This window comes from Palaemon carinicauda, chromosome 2, assembly GCF_036898095.1.
Source record: "Palaemon carinicauda isolate YSFRI2023 chromosome 2, ASM3689809v2, whole genome shotgun sequence".
In the NCBI taxonomy this organism is placed as follows: Eukaryota; Metazoa; Arthropoda; class Malacostraca; order Decapoda; family Palaemonidae; genus Palaemon; species Palaemon carinicauda.
The window spans coordinates 127224568-127237741 of record NC_090726.1 but is presented as its reverse complement, the minus strand read 5'-3'; the positions used below and the strand labels follow the sequence as shown (position 1 = coordinate 127237741).

The 13174-nt window shown below is 41.4% G+C and overlaps 1 long non-coding RNA gene across 4 annotated transcripts in view; it reads left to right on the top strand.

The window, feature by feature from the left end:
• The first annotated feature begins 1594 nt into the window (after positions 1 to 1594).
• LOC137626776 (uncharacterized) overlaps positions 1595 to 13174 on the top strand; it is a 330037-nt gene continuing 318457 nt past the window's right edge. For 3 of the 4 annotated variants that reach the window (XR_011041090.1, XR_011041089.1, XR_011041087.1), the window contains exon 1: positions 1595 to 1720. This is a non-coding gene — a long non-coding RNA (uncharacterized lncRNA). Of the gene's footprint in view, positions 1756 to 13174 lie in introns of all 4 variants that reach the window. The other variant, XR_011041088.1, reaches the window with a different exon arrangement.

The following is a 13174-nucleotide window of genomic DNA, read 5'->3' as shown; positions in this document are numbered from 1 at the left end:
TATTCAAATGTGCGTGGGAGTATATTACAAGGTGCGGATGGAAAGGTAGGATGGTGCTGGCGCCAAATCAGATTGAATTGCCCGCCAAAATATATGTGTTTTCTTACACTTACAAATATACGAATTATGAGTTAACAGAAACATGTAATGAAATAATACATATGTCAAAATGTAGCTCTGATAGAGCGGAATACATATACATGGGAAACCACGGTGTGGCAAAAGGAGAATTCAAATAAATAAACAGTTTGTTGATTTTCTGGACGACGAAGGGAGCGGTGTCCTTACAATCCCTATGGAAAGTAGACATGAGTTGTTGCCTAGACTGGGAAAAGGTCAGATTTGGAATAGTTCCCAATTAATATCTCTAGATAGAACTGGTGGGATAAAGACGCAGATAGTCTCTCTTTGGCTTCCAGTTCTGCCTTCAACTGGAATTTGGGAGTTCTAGGCATCCTTTCATTAAACTGCTTGCCTCCAAAGTCCTTATCGAGTTTTCCAACACTAAAAGTGTGATGGACATCTTCTCAATTGTTCGAGTCATAAGGGAGATCTAGAGAGACAGGTTTGCACTCCTCTAGCACTGGCAATGGTCTACCCTCCACTACTGCTTTCTTCACAGCCTCTAAACTTTTAGATGCGAAGGGAAAGCTAGTATCTTTGGGAGCAACGAAGGTGACCTGCTTTCTGCCGAAGGCAGAGAGTTAGGTATAAGTAAATTTGTCCATCTTGAGCTCCTTAGCCAATAGGGACTGAGCCTTGTTGTGGTCCATGATGATAGTTTCCCTCGGGGATCGAATCTTCCCTAATGGACGCTTCCGAGTTAAGCCTTACATAGCAGTAAGGGTAACTGTCAATAGAAGGGAAGAATTCTAAGTCGGAGACTGGCTTCGAACCCATACCTTCTCCGATGTGGGGTACCCTTCAAAGTCATATGCTCAGTATAACGACAAGGATTCTTAGCTGAACCATCTGTCAGGCTTGAAATTGGTGGAGCCTTAGACGTAGGTGCCAGTTGAAAAACTTCTATCTTCGCCTCTAGGGACGAAGATAAATTGTATTTAAGTTAAATACAGTTTACTCTTGTTCTGTTAACCTTCCAGGTAATCCGCTATCCGTGGGTTGACTTAGTTATACATAGGATTATAGGAATGCTCTTTCCATCTCTTCTCTTTTTTCATTTCCTCTGATCTGATCGTTTAACAAATCTGATTCTATGTCTTTTCTTCCGTGCTGTTATCTGCCAGACGATCAGTATGTTTTTACACAGTGACAAATTAGGAACTAGGATAAAGGATGTTAATAAGTATTGGCTATTTTATGTTGTAGTAAACATTAAAAAATTATAAATTTTGAAAGCTTTATACCTGTTTAGAAGTTGACAAATTGCCCTTAATTAAATTTTGTGGCGTTAAGATGAATGGCCAGTAACTAGGAGGTAATCCATTACTCATTTACTCTTTCAAGGTGGGCACACTATTAAATTGACGGTATTGACCAGATGCGATGTGTTGTGGAGAGCTACGAAGATTAAACTAGGTCTTTCAAAAACAAACTGGAAAGCGTGGGGGAGGCGTTATATGGAAATATCTGTGTTAATACTACTACCATCACACTGTTTGTCTGTTTATTGTTTTCGCTGCTTTATTGAAACAAGAAAGACGATGAATTCGTCGATTGGTATTTAGAAAAAGGAGACGGTCTTAACATTAAGGAAAAGGCAAGCAGCAATAGAATATACGGTGTATGAAGTTAGTAAGTATAGAGATGTCAATAGAGAATTGTCATTGCAGGTGGGAATAATTATATACGAAAAAACTGGTACTTAACATTGCAAATGTTGTAACGTTGGTTATATAAGGTATGTGAATGAAAACGAGTCGTGTACACATGAGAATAGGTACAGATGGTTTTGAGTTTTTGGAGCCAAGATGTTTATCTATTGTAGGTTCTAGAACTTTCAAATATGCTTTCCCAAGACTATACAACAAACTCCCACTGGGCATTTGAAAGACTGAAGAGATTAAGGGATTCGAGAAGAAGCTGAAGACTTTTGATTTATAAGTGCATTGATAACGTGGATATGTCAATTTATACGGAATACTCTGTGTGATACTCTAAATACCTAAGAGTGTATAAGAAAAACAGATCTCGTTGGTCCTGTAGGGTGCAGGGTTTCCCTGTTTGATACAGAAAAAAAGTTTTATCTTACATTAACACATTTCCCAGAACCATTACAATTAGCATATTACAATAAAACATTACTATTAAGTTTTTTTAAACCCATAACCAGGAATTGCTGAGTAATAATAACCTGGGTAAGCAGATCAATTTTTTAAGATTGATAATTAACGCTGAAATACTAGACCACGGGGCTAATGCGTGTAGTGAACCATGTTCTGCTTGCCAGAACATATGAGCTGTGAGATAATGTTTAATTGTGAGCAAAGCGAGCACATATCAGAGCAAAAGCAATAAAATCATAAGCTCAATTAATTACGGAGGTATTTGTAGTACGATGAACACTGCACAACAATTCCATAGAAAATGGGATTGTAAGTCATGTTTTCTTTGAGTCTAGAAGTCCAGGCAAACAAAAAATTCAGTGTTTTTACCATGTTCCATTTATATTATTTAGTACTTTACCCACCACAACTCAAAAATGATGGCTCTCCTACTAAAATCATTATAAAAAACATTCAAAACACCTATATTTACACCACATGCCTGATACTTAAAGACGTAAAAGATATTGTTTTAATATAGAAATTTACCCAGAAAAACAGTTAAAGTTAACATTAAATTAAAGTAAAGTGTTAGAGGGGATTCGGTACAATATTATTAAAGGAACCTTTTAACAAGTTGTGACTATCCATTATAGGGGGTTGATAGCTGAATGAGGCATTTAACCAATAGAGAATAGAATTATATAAAAAGGTGATGCCTTTTTGAAAACCTCTTTACATGAGATGAAATGCTTAGTTAAAAGAGGTAGTGGTAGACTGAGTAAGGGAGCTACATGAGAAATGTTTGGGAAAAAGTTTTTTGAAATATAAAACTTATGATTCATAAAAGTTAATAAATCATAGAAAGCAAGAACTCAAGAAAAGTAAAAGGTGAAGGGGGTAAATGAAGTTAAAAGAAAATATAACATAACAAAAGTTAAGGTCTGTAAATGGGAATGGCAGGAGAAATTGTTGTTGAACTTAACACTGAGGAAGCTGTCATATTAATGAAGATAAGATTTGAATAGGATACCTAAAAGAAAATTATTGAAACGGGAATGAGAATGATAGGCTCTGAGTTGTGTAGAGACGCAGATATTACCTCAGCACATTATTTTAGCTGTAGAGTTTAGTTTAGTTTTAGCCTAGAATAAAGGAAATGATAATCACCGGGTAGTGTGTAGATAGTTGGGTCACCTAATTTTTGTTCGCCAAAATACTTGCCCACTCGGCTAACGCTCGTAGTGCAACCTTTACTGCTTGGCAGAACAGAGGAACAATGAGATAATGTTTATTTGCAAGTGAAGTGAGCCAGTGGAGCAAAGACCAGTAAATGAATACTCTTATTAGTGTGGGTGATGACGGACACTGAGAGGAAGGATTCTCATTTTCTATGTGAGCAGGAGCTTTGGTGGCCCAAAAATCTACATACATACTGAATTGCTAGCCAAAGAAATTGCCTGATATATTAACAAGCTATGATAGTTAAACATAAAAATATGCAAGCTTTACCATCTATGTAGAACAAACTTTAAACCATTTCCAATTAGACTAAATAACTAAATACCCTAAGAAAGGACTGCATTTTACTAATGAAACCACACTCATAAAAGAAAAAAAAAAAAAAAACATGGGTGAGATAGAAATAAGGAAAACATCTTCAGATATAGGAATATCATTTATCGATATAGAAAGAATATCCACACAGGTCATCATTTGACCCAACAAAATCTTGGACTGGATTGGACAGCCACAACTAACCCTCCAAAATTAGAAAAATAGGAGGGTGGAACTGGATATGTTGCAAATGCCGTGCAGAAAAATATTGAAATATAGAATATGGGTCATAAAGTTAGCGAGTTTAAAAATATCACAATAGGTTGCCAAAACTGATAAGGTATTTTCCCAACTTATTTCAAGATCGCAGTGGTAAAGTAAAACTTTAGATTCTTATTGAAATTGTTGTTTGTTGTTACAAGAAAAAAAATAAATTACCAGTACTTAGTATAAAGTAGGTTAAGAAACTTTGCTCTTATCTATTAGTTTACAGTGCCAAAGAATGTGTTTTACGGAATGAGCGGTTAGGAACCAGGAAGAGGTTACCAATTACCGGTAGTAGAAATTATAGAAAGCAAGAACTCAAGAAATAAATAAAAAGTAAAATAGCATATGAAATATAAAAAGGGAATATGGTACATAGGTGAACTTTACACTGCCTAAGGTACCTATCATTGTACTGTACTGTAATTAAGATAAGGTTTATTTATTATTATTATTATTATTATTATTATTTTTTCAATATTAAACTTAGCCGGTGATTATATAAGCTGCAACTCTGTTGCTCGACAGAAAACTCTACGTTAAAAATCCGCCAGCGATCGCTATGCAGGTAGGGGGTGTACTACAACAGCGCCATCTGTAGTGCAGGTACTCAGTACTCAATGTAAACACAGAACTCAATTTTTCTCTCTGTCGGGCTACCGGCAAGACCTACTAATTCGCTGTTGCTAACTGGATTTGTTTTCACAACTATTGGTGAAGTACACTATTCTAGTTTTGAGCTTTCGCTATGCAGGTGTTTTATCTTCATCTCAAAACTTGAATCGTTTTGGATAGAATTAGTTATGGTGACAAAGATAGTATGGACTTTCTTTCACTTTTAAATGGCCGACCCTTCCCTTAGACGGAAGTATGTTTAGGCTTTTAGTAATTATATCACGTTATAGATTTTCCTCTATATATTTTATATCTCTCCGCCTTTATTAGGCCTCTTCGATTAACTTTCCATTTATTATAAACATATAAAAATAATTTTAATGTTTTGTTTATATAGAACTTTCCTGAGAGTAGGCGGTCCTAACTTGGAAACCGAAGTTAATCAACGTTGAGCCCTTTATATCGTAATTAGCTTTTATAGAGCTAAGGATTTAAAACTTTTTAAATGTAATATTTTATGAAAGATTTTCTTTGATAGTCTTCGTACTGTTTTCAAAGATGAGCTAACGTTTAGTTTTTTTTATGCTACGCAGTTGTTGACGTTCAGGACGTTCAACATGCGCTCTATCGTTACGATAGAGAGAGAGTGTATCACGGTTTCACTTTGCAGTAAGAGTAAATCGATTCTGACGTTTTGTTCATTCTTTCTTAGCTTAAATGTTTTAAATTCTAATTTAAAGGAACTTTTTATTTTGAAAAACCTTTCAGTTTTTTCCTTTAGTCAAATAACATGTTTTTTTGACGATATATAATTGGGCTCTTCTCTTAGGTGCGAAATCAAGAGAGAAAGAGAGAGAGAGATAGAGACGGAGGGAGAGAGAGGAGAGTAAACGTTCCGTTCAAGCGGGTAACGTTGTTCTCGTGTTACTCTCGTCCCTAGTCTCTGTACGGGGAGGAAGGATAAAACGTTTTTAGTTTTTATTCTCGTCCTCAGGTTATGTGCGGTGAGAGATTGAAAACGTAGTTATATGAACTAGTGTTTAGTCTCTTTCCCAGCCACTGATTTTTCTTTTTATCTTAAAATATGTTTTCTGTTTTTTGCTGGTATTATGAGCTTGCATTATACGTCTAATTTCGCAATTACTACCTTTTAATGAAGGGTAGAATTGCGTGTTTCAGGTAGAAATAAGTGCAAAACAGAAAATCGAAGTGATAAAGTGATATACGCAAAGTGTTACAGTGTTGCGTCCGAGGCGCAAAGTGTTACAGTGTTGCGTCCGAGGGTTCGTCTGTTCGTGCCTGTCGTCCTCCCAGTCCGGGACCTCTTGCAAGCTCCCAAGCCCAGTGGAGAAGCAATGTCGTACGACCAAAGGGTTCGAGAGGCTTTAATCAGCGAACAGATGTTCCCTCCGTGGTTTCGGGCGTATCTACCCAAGATCGCCCCACCCACACAAAGACGAGAGAGCCCATTTATTCCTCGTCTGCGGAAGAGGTTTCTCGTAAGAAACCATGGACCAAGGTCTCGCGGCTTCTTAAGCGCAAGTCGGTCCCTTCCGCGCAAGTCCAACGGCCCAGTTGTAGCCACTGGGTCAGTTCGGACTCGCTGCAGTCTTCCGACGACTGCTCACCTCCTAAGAGAGGCAAAGCGGTACCGCATCAGGCAGTCACACCGTCTGTTGCCGCACCTGCTCCTGTAGACCCTAAGTGGTCTTTGCTGCAGACCATGCAGTCTCAGTTAACGTCATTGATGCAGGACTTTCGTGCGGAGAAGGTTGACACTGCACCAACCTCTAGCCTACAACCAACCACGGTTGTGCGTCCTGTGGACGCTGAGGCGACCTTCTGCCGCACTCCAGCTGAGAGAGTCCCGCCACCCATGCGTTCCAGTGTACCCTGCCAGCCGCACGTTGACGTTCAGCGACGCACGGAACCTTCCGTTGCCGTTCGCGAGGTACAACAACAGTCTAAGTTGTTTTGTTTTGACGCGGAGCGTCAACCTCCGCATTCTAGTGTTGTTTTGACTGCTCAGTCTAGGCAGTCAAAGCAGTCTCGATTGGACGCTGTACGTCCTCACGCACCTGTTGTGGTTGACAGTTCAGTTGTTGACAGTTCACAGACTGTCAAGCAGTTACATGACGTTGCGTTCTGGTCCGCTACTAATGCACCAGTGAGAGACTCAGCTTTTATCGGACAAGGTTCCTGTAGATGAGGAAGTTGCTGTTCTCCCTCCTACTGATATTCCCTTGAGGACTCTGTCAGATGGAGAGGAGCCTTAAGCTGCTTAGCCTCCTATGGACTTTAATTAAATCATGATGTTTTTTTTTAAGGATCTTCGTCCGGATCTTGTAACTGCTGCTCCTCGTTCGCCTAAACGTCAGAACTTACACTAGGCCTAGCTACTTCGAAGCTGTTGTTTTTAAGCTAGTGCTCTCTCGCTCTCCTAGAGAGCGTTACGTTGGCTAGGCGACTGGTTTTTTCACCAGGAGGAGTTTGGGGGATACAGCCTTTGCTTTCCCTTCTTTTAAACTGGTTTATAGAGCGAGAGTCTGATATGACACGAGAGAAGTTATCGGCTTGGGAGTTCATGCCTCTGCCCAGATAGACTTCTCAATTCTGGTAGACTCTCCCTGGCGCCTAGCCAGGAGACGCTCCAAGTTGTTTACAGGTCAACTTCTCAGCTGTTGTTGAGCCTTTGAAGTTTTGCTGTACTATTATGTCACGCATAACAAGGCTTTCAGGGATGGTAAACGGTTCCGCCTCAGTCGCTAACCCCGTCTGTTGCCACACCTGCTCCCGTAGACCCTAATTGGGCTTTGCTGCAAGACATGCAGTCCAAGCTTGCGTCCTTGATAGAGGACTTAATTGCGGAGAAGAACCTTCTGGCCAACAACCTTCCAACCGGTCGGTTGTGCGCCCTGTTGACGCTGAGGTAACCTACTCGCGTCTGCCAGTTGAGGTGGTTCCTCCACCGATGCGACCCAGTGTGGGTTGCCAGCCGCACGTTGACGTTAAGCGACGCTCGGAGGTGGTTGTTGACGTTCAGGACGTTCAACAACCAGCAGAGGTGACTTGTTGTGACGCAGTGCGTCAACCTCAGCAACCCGGTAGGGTGTTGACTGCACAACCCAGACGGTCTAGACAGTTTCGGGTTGACGCTGTACTTCCTCGCGCACCCATGGTTGTTGACAGTTCACAGACTGTGCAGCAGTTCCATGATATTGCGTCCGGCTCCGTCACGCATCCACCAGTGCGACCGGATTCAGCGAGTCAGACGTTGCCCACTCCGTTGCCGTTTCCTCATCAGTTTCGGATGAGGAACCCTCTAATGAGGACGTTGCTGAACAAGACGATCAGCCCCCAGCCCTGCTATCCATCCAGAAGATGCTGAAGAAGGAACGCTGCTCAGTCAGGCTGTGGATGAGTCTGGTAGGGACGCTGTCATCCGTGGATCAATTTGTGTCACTAGGAAGACTACACCTCCGTCCTCTTCTATACCATCTAGCTTTTCACTGGAAAAAGGACAAGACGCTAGAAGCGGTCTCGATCCCGGTTTCCGAAAAGATGAAGTCTTGTCTGACTTGGTGAAAGGACTATATCAACCTAAGAGAGGGTCTTCCCCTGACTGTTCAGACTCCCAACCACGTTCTCTTCTCGGACGCATCGGACGTAGGCTGGGGTGCGACATTAGACGGTCGGGAATGCTCGGGATTATGGAACTCGAGTCAAAGGACAATGCATTTCAACTGCAAGGAGCTACTGGCAGTACGTCTGGCCTGGAAAAGCTTCAGGTCTCTCCTTCAAGGCAAAGTGGTGGAGGTGAACTCGGACAACACCACGGCTTTGGCGTACATCTCCAAGCAAGGAGGGACCTACTCTCTGACGTTGTACGAGATTGCAAGGGACCTCCTCACCTGGTCAAAAGGTCTAGACATATCACTAGTAACGAGGTTCATCCAAGGCAACTTGAATGTCATGGCAGATTGTCTCAGTCGGAAGGGACAAATAATTCCAACAGAATGGACCCTCCACAAGGATGTATGCAAGAGACTTTGGGCCACCTGGGGCCAGCCAACCATAGATCTCTTCGCAACCTTGATGACCAAGAAGCTCCCAATATTTGGCTCACCAATCCCGGACCCTGCAGTTCATTTAGATGCCTTTCTCCTAGATTGGTCACATCTAGATCTATATGCATTCCCTCCGTTCAAGTTTGTCAACAAGGTACTGCAGAAGTTCGCCTCTCACGAAGGGACAAGGTTGACGCTAGTTGCTTCCCTCTGGCCCGCGAGAGAATGGTTCACCGAGGTACTTCGATGGCTAGTAGACGTTCCCAGAACACTTCCCCTAAGGGTGGACCTTCTACGTCAGCCACACGTAAAGAAGGTACACCAAGGCCTCCACGCTCTTCGTCTGACTGCCTTCAGACTATCGAAAGACTCTCGAGAGCTAGAGGCTTTTCGAAGGAGGCAGCCAGAGCGATTGCTAGAGCAAGGAGAACATCCACCCTTAGAGTCTACCAATCGAAGTGGGAAATATTCCGAAACTGGTGCAAGTCAGTATCCGTATCCTCGACCAGTACCTCTGTAACTCAAATAGCTGACTTCCTCTTACTTCTGAGGAAAGAACGATCTCTTTCAGCTCCCACTATCAAGGGTTACAGAAGCATGTTGGCATCAGTCTTCCGTCACAGAGGCTTAGATCTTTCCAACAATAAAGATCTACAGGACCTCCTTAAGTCTTTTGAGACCACGAAGGAGAGTCGTTTGGTTACACCTGGTTGGAATTTAGACGTGGTACTAAGATTCCTTATGTCAAACAGGTTCGAACCGCTACAATCAGCCTCCCTGAAAGATCTCACCTTAAAGACTCTTTTCCTGGTATGCTTAGCCACAGCTAAAAGAGTCAGTGAGATTCATGCCTTCAGCAAGAACATCGGATTCTCATCCGAAATGGCTACATGTTCTACAACTTGGTTTTCTAGCCAAATAACGAGCTGCCTTCTCGGCCTTGGCCAATATCGTTCGATATTCCAAACTTATCGTATGGTTGGAAATGAACTAGAAAGAGTCTTATGCCCTGTAAGAGCTCTTAAGTTCTATTTAAAACGAACTAAACCTTTACGAGGCCCGTCTGAAGCTTTATGGTGTTCAGTTAAGAAACCATCTTTGCCTATGTCAAAGAATGCTTTATCCTATTTTATCAGACTGTTAATACGAGAAGCTCATTCCCATCTGAATGAGGAAGACCAAGCTTTGCTGAAGGTAAGGACACACGAAGTTAGAGCTGTCGCAACTTCCGTGGCCTTTAAACAAAATAGATCTCTGCAAAGTATAATCGACGCAACCTATTGGAAAAGCAAGTCAGTGTTCGCGTCTTTTTATCTTAAGAATGTCCAGTCTCTTTACGAGAACTGCTACACTCTGGGACCATTCGTAGCAACGAGTGCAGTAGTGGGTGAGGGCTCAACCACTACAATTCCCTAATTCCATAACCTTTTTAATCTTTCTCTTGAAATGTTTTTTATTGTTGTTTTTGGGTTGTCCGGAAGGCTAAGAAGCCTTTCGCATCCTGGTTGATTTGGCGGGTGGTCAAATTCTTTTCTTGAGAAGCGCCTAGATTAGAGGTTTTGATGAGGTCCTGTAGTATGGGTTGCAACCCTTGATACTTCAGCTCCTAGGGGTCGCTCAGCATCCTAAGAGGATCGCGAGGCTCCGTAAGGAAGACGTACTTAAAAAGGCAGAGTAATTGTTCAAGTCGACTTCCTTACCAGGTACTTATTTATTTTATGTTTGTTATTTTGAATAACTGCTAAAATGAAATAAAAAATCCTTAGCTCATAATAATGTAAACAATTATTGCTGGTCTCTACCCACCCCCCTGGGTGTGATTCAGCTTATATAATCACCGGCTAAGTTTAATATTGAAAAATGTTATTTTTATAATAAAATAAATTTTTGAATATACTTACCCGGTGATTATATATTAAAGGACCCTCCCTTCCTCCCCAATAGAGACCCAGTGGACCGAGGAGAAAATTGAGTTCTGTGTTTACATTGAGTACTGAGTACCTGCACGACAGATGGCGCTGTTGTAGTACACCCCCTACCTGCATAGCGATCGCTGGCGGATTTTTAACGTAGAGTTTTCTGTCGAGCAACAGAGTTGCAGCTTATATAATCACCGGGTAAGTATATTCAAAAATTTATTTTATTATAAAAATAACATATTATTATTATTATTACTATTATTACTTGCTAAGCTACTACCCTAGTTGAAAAAGCAGGATGCTATAAGCCTAAGGGCTCCAACAGGGAAAATAGCCCAGTGAGGAAAGGAAATGAATAAACTAAGATAGAAGTAATGAACAATTAAAAATATTTAAAGAACAATAACATTAAAATAAATCTTTCACACATATAAAAGCTTTAAAGAAACAACAAGAGGAAGAGAAATAAGATAGAATAGTGTGCTCGAGTGTACCCTCAAGCAAGAGAGAACTCTACTCCAAGACAATGAAAGACCATGGTATAGAGGCTATGGTATTACTCAAGACTAGAGGTAAATGGTTTGATTTTGGAATTTCCTTCTCCTAGAAGAGCTGCTTACCATAGCTAAAGAGTCTCTTCTACCCTTTGCAAGAGGAAAGTAGACACTGAACAATTACAGTGCAGTAGTTAACCCCTTGAGTAAAGAAGAATTGTTTGGTAATATTGGTGTTGTCAGGTGTAAGAGGACATAGGAGAATATGAAAAAAATAGGCCAGACTATTCGGTGTATGAGTAAACAAAGGGAAAATGAGCCATAACCATAGAGAAGGATCCAATGCAGTACTGTCTGGCCAGTCAAAGGACTCAAGAACGCAATGGGTGGCTGATAGATTGGTATGATATACAAATTGTGAAGAGAGAAAGATGATATAACTGCATTTGTTCAGCTGTAAAGAATTTTTATAATTTGGTAGAAGCAACATAGAAGTAAGGTACAGTAATTAAAATCACCAGCAGACTCCTGATTTTTTTTTTACACTTGCTCTTTCCAATCAACTTTCTTCCATACAACTTTTCCCGAGAATACCCTATTGTCACAGTAAAGAATATCTACTGACATAATCTTTCTTTAATCATGGAACCCAACATCATTAATCTTATTTTCTATGAAGATTGATGTTGATGATATATTCAAATTATATGGAAATTAAGGGTGGGTGTACTAACGTAAGGTACCCTCACCTAACCTGACCTAAATCACCATTGTTCCGTAACTGGAATACAAACCACGCTATTTAATAGGGGTATTACTTTCGGCGTAGCTGAAATGACGAGCCATTAATTTTTAACGAGGGTTAACTACCCATACCGCTAGTTAGCGGGGGTAGGGGAGGGTAGCTTGCTACTGCCCCCCCCCCCCCTCACACACCTGTGATTGAGCTCACTTTGCTTTCAGCTCGGATGGTGAACGGACGTTGCTGCTCTTCATCCTCGCCGAATAATGGCATCCATTAATGACTTTTGCTTTATCTTTTTCTCTTAGTGTGTGTGTGTGAAGTTGACTTCTGCGACCATACACACTTGCCTTGGACTCTCCGGCCACCCTTGTGGGACATTTATGTCGGCGGTGGAGACTGGTCCTCTCACCCTTTGTCCTTTATGCAGAGGTCAACGGTGTGATAGCATAAATAAATGTAATGAGTGTAGGAAGTGGTCTTCCTCCCAGTGGAAGAGGTTTGTGCGATGGCGGAAGAAGAAGTCCAAGCGGGATATTTCTCCTTCGAAGGTTTCTATGAAGGAAGAAAAACCCAAGGCCTCTTCTTCCGTCTCCCGACCCTCCTCCGAACTCCTACTCATTCGTTCTCTTACGAGGGACCGTCGAGTAGTAGCGTAGACCAAGTTAATATCGGCCAACTCTGGTTCTCGAGAGATGATGTTGCTTCCCCTAGCGAAGCAGCCCCACCTCTCCCCATGGGTGAGGCCTTGTCACTAACTCCCCTTTTTATGAATAAAACTTACCTGGCAGTTATATATATATATAGCTTAGTCTCTGATGTCCGGCAGAATTTTTCAAAACTCGCGGCAACCACCGTGTGGTGGTTGTGCGGTTAGGTGGTTAACAACCCTTACAGGGTGGTACTTGGAATCATTCCCGTTTTCTGTTCCTCAGATCATCTCTGCCGGTTGGACTGACAACATCGTTGGTCCGCCATTGGAGTTTTTCGTTTCGCTTTCCCTGTGTCGCTGTACCAGACTTATTTTTGGTGAAGTACATTGACTTGGGGTTTTGGCAATCGTTTTTGTGTTTATTCTGTTATTGATTTGTTTAATATGAGTGAGAAACTTCATTTTCGTGTGTGTGTAAATGAGGAATGCAAGGTGAGGTTACCGAAGGTTTTGGTAGACCCTCACACTGTTTGTTTGGGTTGCAGGGGTTTTGATTGTGCACTTGATAAAAGGTGCAAGGAATGTGAGATTTTGAATGAAAAAGATTGGTTAGCTATGAAACGCTATGTGCGCAAGTTA